Genomic DNA, 14,300 nt, shown 5'->3' with positions numbered 1-14,300 from the left:
AAGACTTCTTATGTCTAGTTGGACGTAAATGAAAATAGTGCCAATCTAACCTCCAATATGGCTGTTTTAATGGGCATCTGGAAAACCCCTTCCTTGCTACTTCTCCTAGATGGCTGGTCATTTTGACATTGTGCTTTCACTAGATGACATATTTGATGTCTAGTTGGCTGTAAATGGAACTATGCATATGGTTTTGATGTCTAGTTGGTCCTAAATGTGGTTTTTGCTGCTCATAAACTTCTAATGGTATTATAGTTGGTTCCTTAATGAAACTGCTGTACAAAATTAAAAGGCCTTCTCGCTTTCTACCAAGTTTGGATACAATTATCTTTACCAGCTAGGATTTCTTGATCCTCTTTTTTATACATCAACCCTTCGCATATGTAGTTAGCTAAAACAGTATTTTGAACAATTAATTGCCCTCTTGCAAATAAAATCCCAATTGCATGCTTTTACCAGTGTGAGAGCTCCTTTATATAAGTAGCTAAGTATTCAGTAACTGAATTTCCACATCCACATGCATCAACTCAGAATTAAAAGTTGCAAAACATATACAAATTGGAAAATCTTGAGACATGTGTCACTTTGCATGGTGGGTGTTATGATTTAAATGCAACAAGGAAATTGAATTAGGGTTCATTTCTTTAAGCTGTATTCAATCATGGGGCCCTGGGTTATAGAATGGTCTAGGCATACACATCACTCAAACTAATCAACTCTCTCTAGTCCAACCAATGTGTGTATATGAGAAAGCTTGCCAGTAGCGTTATGTGTGTTGATTTCCTCCAATAAATATGCTGGCTGCCAAGTAAAGCCTATGATGTCCTGAAAAATGGTGTTAAGCTCCATACAGGCAAGCTAAACAATCAATGATATAATGGAACAGTAGACACCATTTTAGCTAAATATGCCAAGAATTGATTTAGAGACTTGGTTAGTGATGATGACTTAAAATTGGCAAGGGATTAAAAAGATAAAAGAAATGACCTTTCATGGCACTGTAATATAACAAATGAGGAAAAACAAAAGTTTATTGCATTTGAACCTTTTGTTTTTTCACAGTTTCAATTTAATTTAAGTCATAAGGCCCCTTATTTTGCCTTACCAAGCATATAGCAAGTTATTACCTCAAGCCCTAGCACTAATAATGCCTCACAAGTAAGCAGTCTTTTATGAAGTCTCAGGTCTGAGCATATGTCTAGCAATACTTATGTCCAGTTTGTTTATAAAATTCTTTCTCACATGGTACAGTTTTCAGAGAGACACGATAAATTCAACAAGTGTGGTAATGAAGGGACAGGCATTCTTTATTTATGCACACATCCCAAAGGGACATTACTATGTTTGAATCAACACTGAACTGAAGAATGGAGCATCAGCTGCATCAATTAAAATATTGTGGCCCACACAAAATACTGCAAGGACTGTGATCTATTTATGAGTGCAATGGGCATGAATTACTGTAGCAGACTGGAGGAAGTAATCCGAATTTATTAATATCTTGAAGCTAAATATAGTAAAGTTTTCATCTATAATCTGTGGAATCGTTTTTGCACACAGTTTGCAGGATTTGTCTTTGGGTCATCGTTTTTCTTTTTCTTCATCTTTCTAGCTTATGGTATCTTGATAAGTCTTATGGTGCCGTGCAACTGCACTTGATGATTACCACAGCCAGTGACATTGTATCAAATCTGGGATCAGATGATTCAATGCACATTCCACATAACCTATCACCATCCTCATGTTTGTCATCTGACTTACTAAGTTATTTTGCCTAAATAATAATAAAAACAATCTGGTCTGATGTATTGATAGCGTTCTGAATGACCATAATATATTCTCTGTATCTACCCTAGAAAATCCTGAGTGGATCGCTGTTTGGTTTTAATAAACCAAAGTAATCCAATGAAAGGCATTTTACAGACACAAGTGTCTGTTTCCTGTATGCAGCGATTAAATGATAGTATTATGTCTTTATTTTTTAAAACTGATGATACATATGATCACCTTCAATGTGCAATATTAGTTATATTAATTAACGAGTGGGCAATATTTGAATTTCAAAGATAAAAGTGTATGCCATGATCACTTTAGTAGGATGATTTGTCAAGTGAGGTTATCTTTTCTGTTTGAATACATATTGTCAACTAAACTATTTTCGCAAGTTATGACATAAGAATGATTCAAAGAAAGAAAATTCATTAAATTGAACATATAAAATGTAATACTGCAACAGAGTCTAGATGAACTATTTCTTCAGAGACACAATCCAGACTCTGTGGCAGCAAAATTATCAAATAGGACACAACTAAGAGACAATCACATTTTCAGTCACAATGGTTTGACAATTATCAATGGCTTGAATTCATTGACTATGAAGGCAAAGTGATTTGCAGTTACTGCAAAAAAGTTCCCAAACTGTCACAGATTTTAAATTCTACCAGTGGACTTGTAAGTGTAACTGACAAATTCAGGATTTAATCGATCAAGTCTCATGATAGTATTATACCTAATAAAGCAAAATGTAGCACAGTATATTCATGACACTTAGGCCAGCATGTACAAAATATTCCTCAAGTTACAGTTGCTAGCACTCCACTAAGAAATGTCATTTTATAATAAATAAAAATGTAATGGAAAAAAAATCGATAAAGTGATTGCACTCTTTAACATAGCCTACTACCTAACTCAATAATGAAAATGATTTGGTTCATTATATCTTTGTGTTTTATGGAATAAATGCATACATCTGATTGAATTTTAGGCAGGAGACTGAACTTTGGGTTAAGTTAAAATGTATGTGGAACAAATGCATTTTCTAAAACTACTTGTATCAGTGTGCATTGTGACTTTTCTTTAAGATAACTCTAAATGGTACTGGGTATATATCATTTTCTTCAACTGCGCACTGTTGTCTTCCATTTGATTTGATGACTTACAGCTATACTGTCTATACTTCAGTTACAGCTGAAATAGGCTTTGCATTAGCACCTGAATCAGACAAAAAAGGTTGTGTTCTGGTGTGTGAATAGAAATGGCTAAAAGTAATATAGACAAAAGCCATAAGAGTACACAAGTTACATATGAAAACCACCAATTCGCTTGCATGTGTGGCATACAAGTTCAAAGATTTGCTTCATGTTTATTTGTGTACACACATTGTTCAACTCATAAGACATTTTAAGAGCTATTTCTCTATTGTATGCATAATTCATGTACAAATATGATTAGTGGGCCACATCGAAGGCCATACTATTAGTTCACTTGGCAATATGGTAACGTCAGCTGAAAAGCATAATCATCCATTAAAAGAGCATTATGATATGAACATTAGGTATTTAGAACATATAGATTTTTCTTTTCCAAATGGAGTCCAAGTAATTATTGCCCAATCCAGGTATAATTTTGTACACAAGTAAAGAACAAAATAAGATAAATCTTCATTTATTTGCAATTGATAATACACTTCTTAATGAATATACACTTTTACATTTATTTTGTATCACTTGAGTAAACAATATTTCTTTCAGTTCATTTTAAACTTTTATTTTATATCACTTGAGTAAACAATATCTCTTTCGTTTCATTTAACACTTAGAAACAGGTTCTTCCAGTTACAATAATCAACTCTGGAAACAATAAACAAACTGGAACTTTTGATCTAATTATATTACATTTACTAGGGTTAAAACAATAAATTCCTTAACATAATAAATTAACAGTTCCAGTTAATCAAACACAAAATCATCTTTTATACAGGGTGTGAACTGTTAATATTTACAGGATAAAGCTTATAGTTTCCAAATCGATTGAAGCTTACATGTTGCAGTTGCTGGCACATATCTATTTCCAGCATGGTTTGCATACATTCCACCTTTAATAATTTTGTTACTTCCCCATCCCACCCCATTCAGTAACAAGTATCAACAAGCAGGCTCATTCTAAGGGAAAGTCTGTAACTTGTGTACCACAGTCATCAGAGAGACAAAGATGCAAAACTTTATGATGCCTGTCAAAGGAAGAAAACAGTTTGTTGTTTACCCAAGTTTTGAACCAGTTAACTTGAATTCTCAGACCATCAATTGCTACAGCCCCACTAATTACAATTGTTAGGGAATAATGAGAACTCACCTTCAGTTATCTGTGTATATATATAATTTTAATAACCAAGAATACCGCATGTCTGGGAACATTATAGCATTCAATGGTAACGTCAGAACTGAGATGAGAGAATTAAACAAGCATAGTACATGACATAATATATCCATAAACTATTGACTGGGAAAAATACTACAGAACACCATTTCTGCTGGCAGTAAGATGCTGAACCTATATGTCATAAATATCAGGTTGGACATCTAGGACCAGTAATATTCATAATGGGCAGTACCCCCCCCCCCCGCCCCAAGTGAGAAGGGCCTGATTTGTAATCTCAGCCACCCAACCTATCACAGCCTTTATAGTACTTGAAACAAATATTGAGTAATAGTAAAACAAACTCTGAAAGTTATTAAAACCAATTTGTTATATTTCCATAACTCTGCATAGTTAACTGTGCAAGCAGACTTAAACATATCAGTGTATGACAGTTAAATTGAGCTATAGCATCGATTAACAGAAGCTACGAATTCATCAGCAAGCAGTGAACAATCATCTTCACAATAAATGTCAAACATTAGCATCCATACGCTGTCAAGACAAGTTGTTACACTGGATATATAATCATACATTTATTTCAAACAAGCTGTGAAAAACGAACCTCACGTCCGCTATATTTACGCTGGCCATTGCAAAGGATGCTTTAATAGATTAATGTTTATCGTCGTGTCTTGACAACCATTTTGCGCGCGCACACCGGAAAGTCATGCTATATATTTGTTACTTGTGAACGTATTCGTGGGCAGTACGCTATATATTGTTCTCGTGGCCGTATTCGCGGGCAGAATACTATATGTTTGTTCTTCGTGAACGTATTTTTGGGCAGTTACTTTGTCATATTCAACCTAAAGGTCAAAACTGCCCATGAAATTTATATATCTGCCCACGAACCGAAAACATGAATAGGACTATAACATAAGTATATATACTCAGGCGAAAATCGGATTTGTGTATAGATTGTGGAGGCAGAAAAAACAGAGCTATACAATTATGTTATGAGATAAAAAATTGCGTTGGCAAGGGTGATGCTAGTATAGAACACGTTTGGGAGTATCTCGCAAGATTTTCACGCTAACATTCCACATATTGCTTCTAGTAATAAAATACAAATTTAGACAAATAATGTTAACTATATAAATGGAGAAAGGAGAATTTGTAATACATCCTATCATTACAAATTATGGGGCATTCAGTAATGGTGGGATTAGGGACGTCGATTAAAAACACCATTCGGTTCCGTTGACAATGCTTGTTGCATTAGATTTACTGCTGGAGAAAAAAGTATCTAGGTATTGTCATATTAGCTGCCAGAAACTTAATTCTTTGCATAAAATCAGAATTGTAAATTTGGTGGTACTGGCAATGATATTAAAATAAATAAAGTCTGTTTAAATCATTTATTGTAGAGACATATTAAGAAATAGAATTTCCATCGTTATATTCAGCTGCCAAATATTTTAATATTTCCCCATTTTCTGTACAACATCTCACAGATAGAACAACCAGATCAGGCATTTTCAAAGAAATATAAACAGGCAATACTATTTAGGTATCTCACTTCTGTTTATTTTAAATACAAAACAATAATTTTAAATGTTGTTGTAGTTGTCTTGCAAAGCGGTCTAAACAACGGGAAATAACTATGTCAAGGATGCGTAAAGAAATTATGGAGTACCCTCCCTTGTATTTACAATAATATTCACTTAAATTAATTGTGTTTTCCTAGTTGGTTTCCTCTGCATTATCAAAACGTCGGAAATAATCAAATCGGCATTACAGGCAAGAAAATAGTAGGACACAAAACACTGTTTTCGTTAGGACAGAGTAATTGAGTGTCAAATGACTTCGTCATCGACAAAATCCCTGATATAATCAGGATAAATAACGCTGTCAGCGAAGGTAGAGCGATTAACAGATTGTGCTGTACAACAATAAGTGAATTATTTGTTAGGTTCGGTTTTTTAAACACAAAAATTGTCTTTATTTTTCTGACTTTGCCAGATTTATTACTTTACCCCAATTTGGTCAGGGAAAATAGTTAAGAAAAGAGAGAAAAACAATGAGTTGAACTACTTCTGGATATCCAAGTATCAAACGTATTATATATTCGCTGATGCACAGTACAATTGGGGGTCTTGCCTATTTTCCTCTCAGTTCAACTAAAAATGTTACACGCTCTCATCATATCACCATGGTGGGTGCTTTTTTGCACTCACTGGGTTTAATTCTGGGGCGGGTGTGCAGAAATCTTTTGAAAGTAGGGAAGGGCTTGGTGGTGTGTGTATGTAACGTATATATGTAAATAAATATAAATACATTGAAATCGATGTAAATACATGAACATACAGAAAACATCACCACTGAACTAACAGCCTCCGACGACGAAACCTCGTGGAGCATCAGCATTGTTCTGAGAAAGACTTGTCAGTGATAACTTTAGTACTGTAAGTGAGTCAAGGTGGAGGTGTATTGCATTCCCGTAATTACGGATTTTAAAATGTGGTTGTGCCGTCCATATAGTTTAGATTGTATATACTGAAGATACTAGTTCAGATTGTATATACTGTACATAGTTAATATTGTATATATACTGTAAATATGTGATTTGCCGCCCTTGAGATACATTCCTGCTTGAGAAATGAAAATATTTTTTATATAATGAAGTACGAAAATATTAATGTTATTATTTTTGCGATTAAAAAAATACATGACGAACGTATATAAATTTGTGATCAACTTGATACTGAAAAAAATCATTTGTGATTTTGAATCAATACAGGAAGAAAGATCCGAAAGAAGATATACATCACCAGCCAAAGACAGTTTTAAATAATTGAACAAGCAATCCAGGACACAGTCGTTGGCCACCGTCGATGACATAAGTTGAACAGCTCATTTCGCTTGCACACGCGATTGAGAAAAAAAAGATCATAATGAACTCGTGAATATGAATAAAGGTTGTGAATGCGCGTGTAAGAAGTCCGATTGTAAAAGTGAAAGTGACAACGGTGACCAAGTCAAAGGTGAAGGTGAAAGTGATTGTAAAATTGTAACACCTAAACAAAGTAAAAGTATTTTGGAATGTGAAAGTGAACGTTGTGACACAGTTCAGGTATTTGGAATTCCTCCGAGAATATTTTTATTTTTTAATGAATAAATTCTTGAAAGTAGTTATCTTAATTTGTATTGCCTGACTTTATTACTTTGTTAAGTTTCGAAAGACTTTAATAGAAGTTGGGGTCACAAAAACTAAAATGTTGAGACTATCTAAATGAGGTGTACTAACATAGAAAATTTTTATTCTGATTATATTAGTTTTATTTTGTTATTCAGATTATAATATTTATTTTTATTTATTATTTATTCTGAATCAGAATATTTATTATAATATTGGTTGAGCTTATCAAATTTAATACAGAAATGTACATATTTCAGAATTTTTTAGGGGGTAATACTATGTTCTTGTCGCAGTTAATTTAACTGTTCCTGCGTTATAATGTTTTCATCGCCATATTCATCAGTAAGTATATTAACACTAAATTGTCTGAGTGGTGACGTGTCAAGGTAGTTCGGACGGCGCCTTCGAGTACCTCTTTGTTGTATAAACAAACTCTCGCGTGTTGGTACATTATATGATACCACATAAATAATTATCTTTTGAAGTTTGACATGACCGACAACAAACTCAGAAACAAAAGATTTTTTTAAATACTTTAACTGACTTTGTCAGAATGACGTTCTAGATCTATGAGATTACACACAAATTTATATTAAAAGAATATCATCTTTAATCAAGCAGGTTACCGAGCTGATCTGTAAGTTTGAACTGTATCCGTGACAATAGCGGAATATGACATCGCATATAAACTGGATTAACAGGTTCTAACACAATCAAATATCCAAGGGGTGGGGTAATTGAGGTGTAAATTTGCATAAAATATACCCTGCCTGGCATGACTGGATTTTTAAAAATCTGCTTTATAGCTGCCATTGATAGCATCACATACAAAAATAATTGTGATTGTTGATGTGATCACAAAAACAATTGGTGAAATATGACGACATCCACCGTGGTTATCATTGTTGTGCTTGATGATGTTCGCTGGTGGGGTCATTTTTTTCTATGATTCTTATGACTGTGGAAATTATTCCTCGATAAGATTATTGACATTTTTCTTTAGCTAGTCAGCGTTAAATGCGGGTAATGCAATCTTGGTAAATCTGCTCCGGGTAATACAATCTTGGTAAATCTGCTCCGGGTAATACAACTCTTGATAATCTGCTCTGTTATTTTATAGTATCTGATACACGATTGTTGAAGTGTTCTTGTGTACTGGGGACGGAGAAAAATCGATAAAGTAATTACTTCTGTCAATCACTGTTTCAACGATAACATGATTTACAAACTCTAGGTTTGATTCAACCTTTTTTAGATGCATCGTTTCAGTGAGATGTTGACGCGTATCATCGTTGTAGTACTGTGTTATTTTGAAACATAAACATCGTAGATCACCGAATACCCATTGGTGTTCGGAATTAATCGCGTCGGTAATTGATTTGATAAGTTGTTCCTCGATGATCGGGTTTTATGATTGTCATATGTATGTATGGATCTTGATCACCTAGGAAGCCTTGTACCATCAGGAGCAGTACAATAGTCTTAATCGTTTATCCGTGAACGTATTTAAGACCACGGGTCAGATTTTCGATACTCTGGAAGATAGTTAAATAGTTTCTTATATGAAGCATACTCACCGCGTTACGGCTGCAGTTGTGCTGGAGGTTCTGGTGTTTGTACCTCTGGTCATCCGAACACACTTCGGATCGACGACTGATATATATATATATATATATCAACGCTCTAGTCAGGAGTTGATATTTATAACGTGGCTGATAATGATGGATTGTGATTCGTGATTCCGATATAGAATTTAATTCTGCGTATGAATTCTTCGTTGGTCTATTCGATTTGATAACTTCCCGTAGGTTTACTCACAACATTCCAGTATGTGGTTCCAAAAGGCATAATTTTATACGCAAATACCAGTGAAGTATTTGTTTCCAATCCACGGAATGACTTTGATCTAATGTTTGGTAATCTATTATATACTCTTAGTTGTGCTAGTTATATTTCCTTCGCTGGAATCGCAGTTGGAAGGCTAACTTTGAACTTATGAATTGATGAGCTTGCTGATATCATCGTGGTTTGTGACGGATTTGTATTAGCGATGATTTGTTGTAGTAATTCTGATGACATGGTCATTAGCGACATTATCATATTTTAAATAGGAGGTCTAATACCGTTTTTCGTACATTCTATCTTGTCTCCTGACACAGGAAGGACTTCGTGGTAAATCGTAATCATGTCTGTGAATTCCTGTTATGATATTACAGCGTTAAGACCTGATTATATCACCGAAGTTACGTTTGCGTATACGAGTGTTGCTGTATGTAATTTTATTGTATATTCGTGTAATTATTCAACCTCGCACGTGGATATATTGTTGCGATGATATTAAGAATAGCAGCAGTTTCTTTTGTAAATGAAACACGAATTCATATTACTGGTGATATTACGTGCGTGGCTGATAATGCGCCAATGACCGTTGCTGTTTCAGCGATGACTGCACATGCAGAGTGTACAATTATGTCAGTAACAATGACACGTCTTCTGTTTTTGTTTTTGTTTTACTGTATACTCGTCAATGATATTTTTCAGTTGGGTATGCCAGGAACACAATTGCTTGTATATTAAATGTTGAATAAGGCCATGAACTTGAAGAAAATAGTGTAAATGTAGTAGTGCTGAGTATTGAAAATCTGTATATACCGATAACTTAGCGCGATGTTTGATGGATTTACTGAGTGACCATAATGCTGATCATGATGATACTGTATATACTACACCTTCGGTAAATTTTTATGTGAGAGAATGTCATGTCGATGACAGCTGGACTTCAAAAATTCCTTCATAACTCTTTGTGTTTCTACGAAAATTTACAATCACGGCTAACTGACTAGTATATTCAAATCTAATTGTGATCATCCAGTATTGATTGTCATTAGTAATATCATCAATGGGATGTTGCTATTTGTCGACGTATTTCCTTGTTGTAGCGTCATCGTTTGATTCTGGTTCACTAAGACCAGTGCGTTTGTCATTCACCATGTTCAGATAACCAGTCATTGTATCAACGGCGGATCGTAAACAATATTTGATCTCATTTATGATCGTGTTGTTGTTACTGTCTACGTATCTTTTTGTTGCCACATCATCGTGCGAATTTGATTATTTCACGTTGGTAATTGTATTTTTGCTCATTTTAAGATCGCCATACATAATATCCCCAATTCTTCTGATTCGTCCAGTAATTGCTCCCATGAGTGTTTTTAATTTTACCGTTTTGAGAAAACACTACTAAGTTATCTTATGTCGCCCCTGTAACCTGCAGAATAATATCTGTCAAAGGGATATTTCTCATCTTTAACCGTCCTTGCTTATCATGAAAAACAACGACTTCATTTTGGTCCACACTTGCGAGACTCAAATGATTAGCGAGCTCATTTTTCACATCGTCAAGGGAAGCATATTTGGATAAATCACCTTGGGGTTTGCCTCGTGGAGATCTTCTTAAAATATCTACCATTATAAACCACTGACCTGTCTAAAATGTTGGACGACTACGTTTTCTACTTGTATAATCGTGCACAAATAGATGAAGTGGTGGCAGCGACCTTGACATAGCATCGAACACAGCGAGTACTTCACAGTCAAATATTGGCGGACCGGTTATTGTCTGTGTTGGCAATGTTGAATACCAGATCGGGGTGTTTTAAAGCGGAGTACTTTGCACTCTGCTGACATAGTTTAACAATACTTTTGGTGGCGCCATCCCAATCAAAATTAAGAACTCCACGTGATTTAATAGGGTATGCAACCCAGTGTGTGCCTGGATCAGAACTTCCATCATGATTAATTATATCGGTGTCAACACGGTTTAGTTGTTTTGGTAATTGATCATGCATACAATCACCTCTGATGTTTTTGATGTTAATTTTTTTAAAGGCATCAAGTAAATCAAAATTGGATATAGGAAGAATCTGCGAAGTGTCCCGGGTAGTCTTAGACCTCGACCGTCCCAAGAATTTGGAGTTCCTGGCAGTTTGAGACCTTTCTAATTATAGGAAGTCTTGATTCCGTGACAAGTTTCTTTCTTTAATGTCATCCCTACAGACAGCAGTTCCAACAGCGCCAAGAGCAGCTACATTTCCAACAGCAGGGTCTACAGCTGCTGTCAACGCTGGTATAACTGCAAGAAGTGCTAATATACCATTCGTCTGGATTCGGGCTTACTCATGTCATCTTCAAAATGGCTGGCATGAATTAGAGCCAATACTTCAGCTGCTGTGCGAGGCAAAAACTCACGTTTCTATCTCTTTTATTCTTCATCATTCTCCACAAAATGATGCGATGGTTTCATCTTGACTGCAACATGTCAAATGAATACATTTTAAACGCCATGTATCTCTTATGTAATATTGCCACACTAGTGTCTTCCCGATATAATGGGTCAGAATGGAAGAGCCAAAACAGATCGAACTTCTAATCAGAGCTTTGCGACTTGTCATTCGATGTTCTTGGTAGATATGCCGACGAACTACTCCCCCTCCTTTCGAGATAAAAGTCAAGATAATTGCTATGTCAGTAGGAAGAAAAGGCATTGGTCTTCTGTGTGTCCATTCCGTGGAAAAAGCAAACCATGTGTCAGAAGAGACAAAAGTCAAGATACCTGTTATCATTGTAAAGACAAATTACATTGGTCTTAAGACTGCCCTAAGAAACAACAGGGGCATCAGGAGAGATGAGTTTAGGAAAGGAAGAAGAGGAACCCTCCCCAAAAGGATCTCTCGACACGTCCAGAAAGAGAAACAAGAGAAGAAACGAAAACGAAAGAAAAGTGAGGAAGAACAGGAGAAAAAACCTATAAAAGTTGAAGACATTCAAGAAACAAGAGAGAGTGAACAATGTCACAGAAGAAGCTCGTGTATTTTTAAAGTTGTGCTTGTATATTAGTACCAGAATAGACCAGACAGAAAACTTAAGTGTCTCTCGGTACTTATCTTTAGAATAAGGAACTACACTATCGCATTCACGCACACCCATCATGGGAAAAAATGGATTTTGAGTTTTAATTGATTTTGCAATTAAAATAATCTCTCTTTTCGAGAGAGGTGGGTGGCCCTGAAATGGACCGTTGCGTGTCTTTTTGTATAAAAATAAACCCAGTGACACGATGTAATCAGCTTTATCTGCCTTAAGCTGTTTCCACGGCCAATGTCTACTTCTAGACCTGCTCCTGTCGATTATGATTTGGTAAAAATCACTAGGGTTGGTATCTCAGGCGTAGTAATAGGGTTGGATTGTTTGGCTTGGGAAGGTCTTTTTCTCTTGGGTCGTAATAAAGAAGTGTGATACATTTGTTTCAGATCCTAAACTCTGCCAAAATGTATACGAGTACCGTCAGCGTTTGACTTTCACTGTCCTCATCTTCTCCTAGATCTTTTTTCTTCTTTGCTGTTTCTTTTCCTTATTCCTGTCGTTTCCTTCTTACATCTTCTCCTCTTTCTTGCGGTTGAAGGAGAAAAGTCTGTTCCGCATTTTGTTGCCACTATACAATTTTTCAGATTTTTCTTACATGTTTGAAACATTTGTCGCATTGATTCACTGCGCACAGACGCTAGCTCATCTATATAGGCAATGTTTCGTCACTGGCAGCTCTCTTCGGACTGGAAGACAGATTCCACACTGTGACTGAATTTTGTAACGTGTATTGGGATTTGTGAGAAGAAAAAAATCCGTTTCAATCCGCTCTTCCACTCTAAATAACAGCGGATCATTTCTTTCCTTTCACGAATTCTCGTCACGTGTTGTGCACTATCGTTGAATCATCTACACTCGTGTCGTCAATGCTGTTCCGCTCGGACGTACCTGTGTATGTCTTATCATCAAGGACTATCATCAAGATCACCGATACAAGCGTTTGGAAAAGAAGGATCTTTGTTGAGAGACAAGACTGTCTGAGCAGCGCCCTCATCTACGATCCAGGAGTCAGAAGAAGTTTGAGCTAGATAAAAAGCAATATGCGATGTCCTCTATGTATAGGGAATGATGTTAACAAAAATACCAAAGGCCCATTTCGGGACCACACATATGCCTCTAAAAGGTTTGCTTTCTTGCCTATAGAATTTCAATCGTTTTTATAGAGATGGTGTTGAATATGTTTATATGTCTGTGTCCATATCCTGTCTGTCCCGCCCTCGCCTAACGTTGTTTCATTGGTATAGTGTATGAACTAGCTAAACTTGCCCGCCATCCACTACCTGCTAACCGCTAAACTAGCTGAACTTACCCGCCACCCGTTATCCGCTCATATAGCTGAACGTACCCGATACTCCCTGTCAATGTTTGCTATTTGACCCGATTGAAGTCAGCTCCTTACCACATTGTTGCCAATGTCTTGCACCGTGACGTTACCTCACCTATTCCATTTTCTTGTCGCTATATCACCGTGAAAGGTTATAACTCTTGGCGGGGCGGGTACGTTTAGATAGGTCCGCTGGGAAACTGTAGGAATAAAACAATGCTTGGATGGGAGGGACATAGAGCTGTATAGACGATTGCCTTAGAGGGACATATCAATTTATAGAAAGCCTGGTGGACATTTTTGCCAATGTCCAGTACCGTGACGTCAAATCGCCTATATCATTCATATTATTATCATACAACAACCAAACTTTCCATGTCGGTATCATCATCATCATCATCATCATCATCAGTCTCGTGACCTAGTGTGGTCATCAAGGTGCTATGCTGCTGAACATCTGACCTTTTTATACTTATTTTAATTTACATCATATCAAAATTCAACCCTTCATTATCTCGTTTTCATCTTATAAAAATAACATTTATTCCAAATGATTTATCAAGATTTAAAAATGTCACTTTTGTCAAATGTTGCTGCTGAGGTATTTTTGTTCGCTTAAAATTATCGACATGGACCACATACATACGTACGTACGTACGTACATGCATTCATCCATTCATCCATCCATCCATACGGAATACAATGAGACACTGTTCG

This window comes from Sinohyriopsis cumingii, chromosome 9 (assembly GCF_028554795.1).
Source record: "Sinohyriopsis cumingii isolate HCF-2022 chromosome 9, ASM2855479v2, whole genome shotgun sequence".
Taxonomy (NCBI): Eukaryota; Metazoa; Mollusca; class Bivalvia; order Unionida; family Unionidae; genus Sinohyriopsis; species Sinohyriopsis cumingii.
The sequence above is the reverse complement of the archived record's forward strand: the minus strand, read 5'-3'. Positions refer to the sequence as shown.